This window comes from Choloepus didactylus, chromosome 8, assembly GCF_015220235.1.
Source record: "Choloepus didactylus isolate mChoDid1 chromosome 8, mChoDid1.pri, whole genome shotgun sequence".
Lineage (NCBI taxonomy): Eukaryota > Metazoa > Chordata > Mammalia > Pilosa > Megalonychidae > Choloepus > Choloepus didactylus.
In genome coordinates, this window is record NC_051314.1 from 136,035,568 (window position 1) to 136,040,664 (window position 5,097).

Sequence of the window (5,097 nt, forward strand, 5' to 3'; positions counted from 1 at the left end):
CATATCTTTATCCCTAAAGGGCTTCTCTTTTTCCCTTTGCTTGTTGATACAGAAAATCAACTGCTTATATGAGGTTTTAGGACATTTCTTTCCTTGCTGTTGAGTCTCTGAAACAAATCACACTATGCTTTGGGTCAGCCCAGACAAACAGAGACAACATTGCCCTCCTATTTCCTTGAAGGGAGGGAAGGTATAGCAGGCAGGAGCTCTTCTCTTTGGTTATCTGGGCAGCTGCAGGGAAGGGCAATCCATGGAGAAGGGAATTCCATAGTTATAGATCTGACACCTGTGCAGCTCATGCTTACTCCCCTCACCATATCAGAGCTATGAGGTCTGCTAGTGGTGCTCTATGACCATGTCATGGGATGAAAAGCAATTCCTTTCATTGAAAGGAAGCCCAACTGAGCAGGTCTTTCTGCAACTTAAAAGTGGGAGAATGTAGGCTATTTGGTTAATGAATGAATAATAGATTATAATAGTGCATATAACAAAACCTTAGTGTACTGGGTTTTTAATGAAACAACTGATTTAGAATATGACTTCCATGATATTTAACTATTAATGCCAAGAAGGCACATAAACATATACCTAGGAATATCTTGCAGCTACTGGGTTTGTTTCTCGTATCATTCCTTTCAAACAAGGTATTATCATACCCATATCTTTAGGTTTGCATCCAAAATACTAATAACTTTATTTTTGCATGATATATCAAAGCTGCCAAACGTTTTATTATTTCTTTTTTTTTAATGTGCCATAACTCTTTTCTGAGAAGACCAAGTAGTTTATATTCACTTGACCTTTGCAGAAACTGAGGCAGAGTCACCGGTAAATGTCACTGTACAGCTCTGCTTGGCACACCCTTCCTTCCCCCTCCCTCACCTCCTCCTTGTCCCTGCCCCAGCCTGGGGCCATTTCATCCTCACCCATAGGACCATCAGGGCTCCAGACTTTGGGGTTAGTCTGGCTAAGGTCAAAGGGTATTCAATGAGTTCCCAGCTCAGAGATCCAGCTGCAATAGTTGATCACAGGTTGACCTTCTTCTTTAGTTCTAGAAATCAAGCCCTGTTGTTTGTGAATGAACCTCACATTATATGTCCTGGCTTGGCCTTTTACTCAGTTGTTCTGCCCTACTCTACCCAATTCTCCCAGTGGCTGGAGATGGCCCTGAATCCTGGTCCCCATGGCTGGGTCTCTGTTCTCTTTTGTCCAACTGACCCAACACTGACCATCTCTAGTGAAAAGTTTGGATTAATTACTGCTGTCAAATCTTCAGAGGTAAACAGGGATCTTTGATATTCTCTGCACTGACTGGCTAATTCAGCCTTCTCCTGATTTTAGGATCGCTGACTCAGCATTCTTCATTCCAGACTTCTGCCATTGCCTGATGCTGGGACCTTTCTGAATTGCTTGCTTCAACTCTGCAGCTATGTCTGACGTTTAAGTCTTGACCCTTCTTGGTGTTTCTGGATGGGCTGTGTGTTGTGTTGCAAGTAATTTGTTCCTGATGATAAAGTTCTTGCTATTTGGAAATGACTTGCTATTCATTTTTATTTTAAAAAGTAAGGTGAATATTTGTGGTTATTCTTATAAAAACATTACTATCCTGGAATTTTGATGTTCTCTTGAGGAGAAAGAAAGAGGTGATGTTATAACTATCACACAGGGAAATTATGCGTAAATTGGAGTACACCCATATAACTGGGCCCAAACTGTGAATGTCATCTATCACATGTCCCCCTGATCCAGGACACAGAAAGTATAAGAAATGTAACCTCTAAGGCTTCTTTCTTAGGAAGATCCAGGGAAATATCTGAATATAAATGTTATTTAGGAAAAAATCTATCTGCTCAATATCTATCAATTAAATCTCAGCTAATGGCTAAAGAACTCAAGGTGGTTGGGTAGACAATATTATTTATTAGATATACTGACAGAGTAATTGTTTTTTTTAAAAAAAGTGGTCTCCAAAAATAATTGTCTGGTCTCAGACCAGCATGTGGGGTATAGTCCAAGATATGCTTCTAATCCAAGGCGTCCCATAACAGTTATTATATTTTGAATTCATGCACACTTCTCCCCACACAATTAGAACTGACCCCCATAATCAGTTTGATCCTGTTTTTTCTTTTGTCACTTAACATTATACTGTGAGCATTTTGCAATTATTTTGAACATCTTCAAAAATATCTCTTTTTAATGGTTGTGTGCTATTCCAATGAAAAGGTAAGGCGTCATTTATTGAGCTCCTCCATTTCCATTGAGTATTTCTGTTGTTCTTGGTCTCCATGATCACAGACAATGCTGCAGTGAGCAGAAGATGGTGGCCATTGCTGCAACTTGGGATTGCTCCTGGGTCTGGAAAGGAGGGTAGCAGGGATGGTGGGAAAGGAAGATGAAAGAGTCCCAGGGAGGAATCTGAGAGCAGCTGTGACTGCGCTGAGAAAGCACTTTCTATTATTTGCTGTTTCAAATTTTCCTTGTTTGCCTGCTTCTTTTTTTCAACAAATTACAATCCATCATTATCTCTGGAATCTTGGGACCCTCTCTGACTCTCCTCTGATGAGCTCCCAGCTATAATTTATTGAGTGCTTTCCTCTCCCCTCCCCTCTTCTCCCTTTCCTTCCTCTGCCTTCTCCTCCCCTGCCTTCCTCTTCTCTCCTCTTTTCTTCTCTTTTCCTTTCTTTTCAAGAAAATGAGCTGAGTAGCTTTGATCCAGAGAAAGGGACATATCTCAGAACAATTGCCAAAGCTCCACGGGAGAGAGTTTGTCTCTCCTAAGTGCACCCACTTGGAGGAAACTTCTATTATTCTTTCAACTTGTGGGGCCAGTTCCAGTTTGAAATAAAGTAGATATGAGGAATTTCAGTTTATTTTATATCATCAATTTTTTTCCCCAGATTCTAGGAGAGATAGAACCCCTTTGAAGACATGCATGGACAGGAGTAACATAAAAAAGTGTGGGAGGAGGAAAGAAGGAAGAAAGCAAACAAAAATGAAGAATGGCAGGCCAGCAATATTGAACACCTACTTGCTATGAGCAAAAATTCTGGTAGGTGCTTTCACCTCTGATACCTACTTAGCCTCTGTTCTGGGTTGCTAATGCTGCTGTTATGCAAAATACCAAAAACAGATTGGTTTTTATAAAGGGGGTCTACTTGGTTACAAAGTTACAGTCTGAAGGCCATGAAAATGTCCAAATGAAGGCATCAACACAAGGCATCACCAAAGGAAGGCCAATGGCACCCAGAAAACCTCTGTCAGCTGGGAAGGCATGTGGTTGGCATCTACTGATCCCAGGTTGTGTTCCAGCTCCTCTCTCAGCTCCTGTGCATTCTTCAAAGTGTCTCTCTTGGCCACAGCAGCTCCTTCTATCTGTGAACTTTTTTATAGGACTCCAGTGATTCAGTTAAGACCCACCCTGAATGGGTGGCATAATACCTCCATGGAAATTATCCAATCAAAGCTCTCGCCCACAGTTGATTGGGTCACATCTCCATGGAAACACCCAATCAAAGGATTCCAACCTAATCAACACTAATATGTCTGCTCCCACGAGATTATATCAAAGAACATGGTGTTTGGGAGACAAGACACCCAAACTAGCACAGCCTCTTACAGTAGTTCTGGAAAAAAAAACACTATTTTCTTTTTTTGTTTGTTTGTTTTAAATTACAGATGAGGAAGTGGACCTGCTTTTTTAGGACACAGGTAATTGAGTAAACCTGATCCTGCAGGAAATGGAGTCATCGTGTATCCAAATGCTCAGATCAAAAGCCTTGGAGTTGTCCTGATTTCTCACAATCTTTTATATTCCATACAAAATCCACCAGTAAATCCTGTTGGCTCAACTTCTAAAATATACCTCGGATCCTAGTACTTCTCATTTCTCCTGCTGCTACCACCCTAACCAAAGCCATTCCTTATTTTGCTGACCTTTACAATAACCTTTGACCTGCTCTCCCTGCTTCTGCTCTTGTCTTGTCCCCACCTTACCCACATACCATGGTCTATCTCTATAGCAACCAGAGTGATCCTTAAACTATCAGGTCATATTATCCTCTCCCTTTCAAAATATCCCATGAATTCCCAACACTCTTAAAATGAAATCCCAAGTGTTTAGCATATCCTCAAGGCCCTTTACTGCCTGGCTCCCAGCTGACCCTCCTCATTTTCTACCACACCTAGTTCTTTTTCCCTCTGAAGTGGCCATATTGTCACCCTTGTTTTCTGTAGACACAGAAAGCACATTCCCATCGTAGAACATTTGCACTGCCGTTCTGCCTCAACTGTCCTTACCCCAGATACTTTTTTCTGGCAACTTCATCACTTCATTCAGGCCATATTATTAGAAAGTATCTTGCCTAAATTTCTATGGATTTGAAAAAGGTAGAGGGAGGAGAGACACATTTCTTCTCTTGCTTTTCTTGACTTGAATTCCTCCTCCAGCCTCGCTTCCACTCACCAGCTTTACCGTTTCGCTAAGACAACCCCCTTAGGTGTTGCACTGTCTGCATTGTTTAGCCCTGCCCCCCTCCTTCCCTATCAAAGATGCTACTACCACATGGCCATTATGTGGAGTGGACATTTCTGTGTGTGATTTGCAGGACTATAGAGCAATATCAGAGAAAATAGATCAAGAAACATTTGTATATCACCATCTCAGGAGTATATGTTGCTGAAACACCTGAATCTATGAAAAACCCTTTCTTTGCCTACCCCAATCCCTTTGTCTTGAGACTGTTCATGGGAAAACTCAAATTTTACATTAGAATGTGTTTTCACAGAGAATGATAATGGTTTCTTAGGAAACTGTTAAGAAAATTATTTTAAAATAATTATTTCATAGGGGATAAACGGAGGAGTTTAAAATATTACATGGTATATACTTACACTAAAAAATTGTTGTTTATCTGGAATACAAGATTTACTGGACATCCTGTGCTTTTTTTGGCAGGGGTGTGTGTGATGGTTTGTATATATTATGTCCCCCAGAAAAAGCCATATTCTTTAATGCAATCTTGTGAGGGCAGACATATTAGTGTGGATTAGGTTGGAACCTATTGGTTCAGTATTTCCAGGGAGGTTTGGCCACGC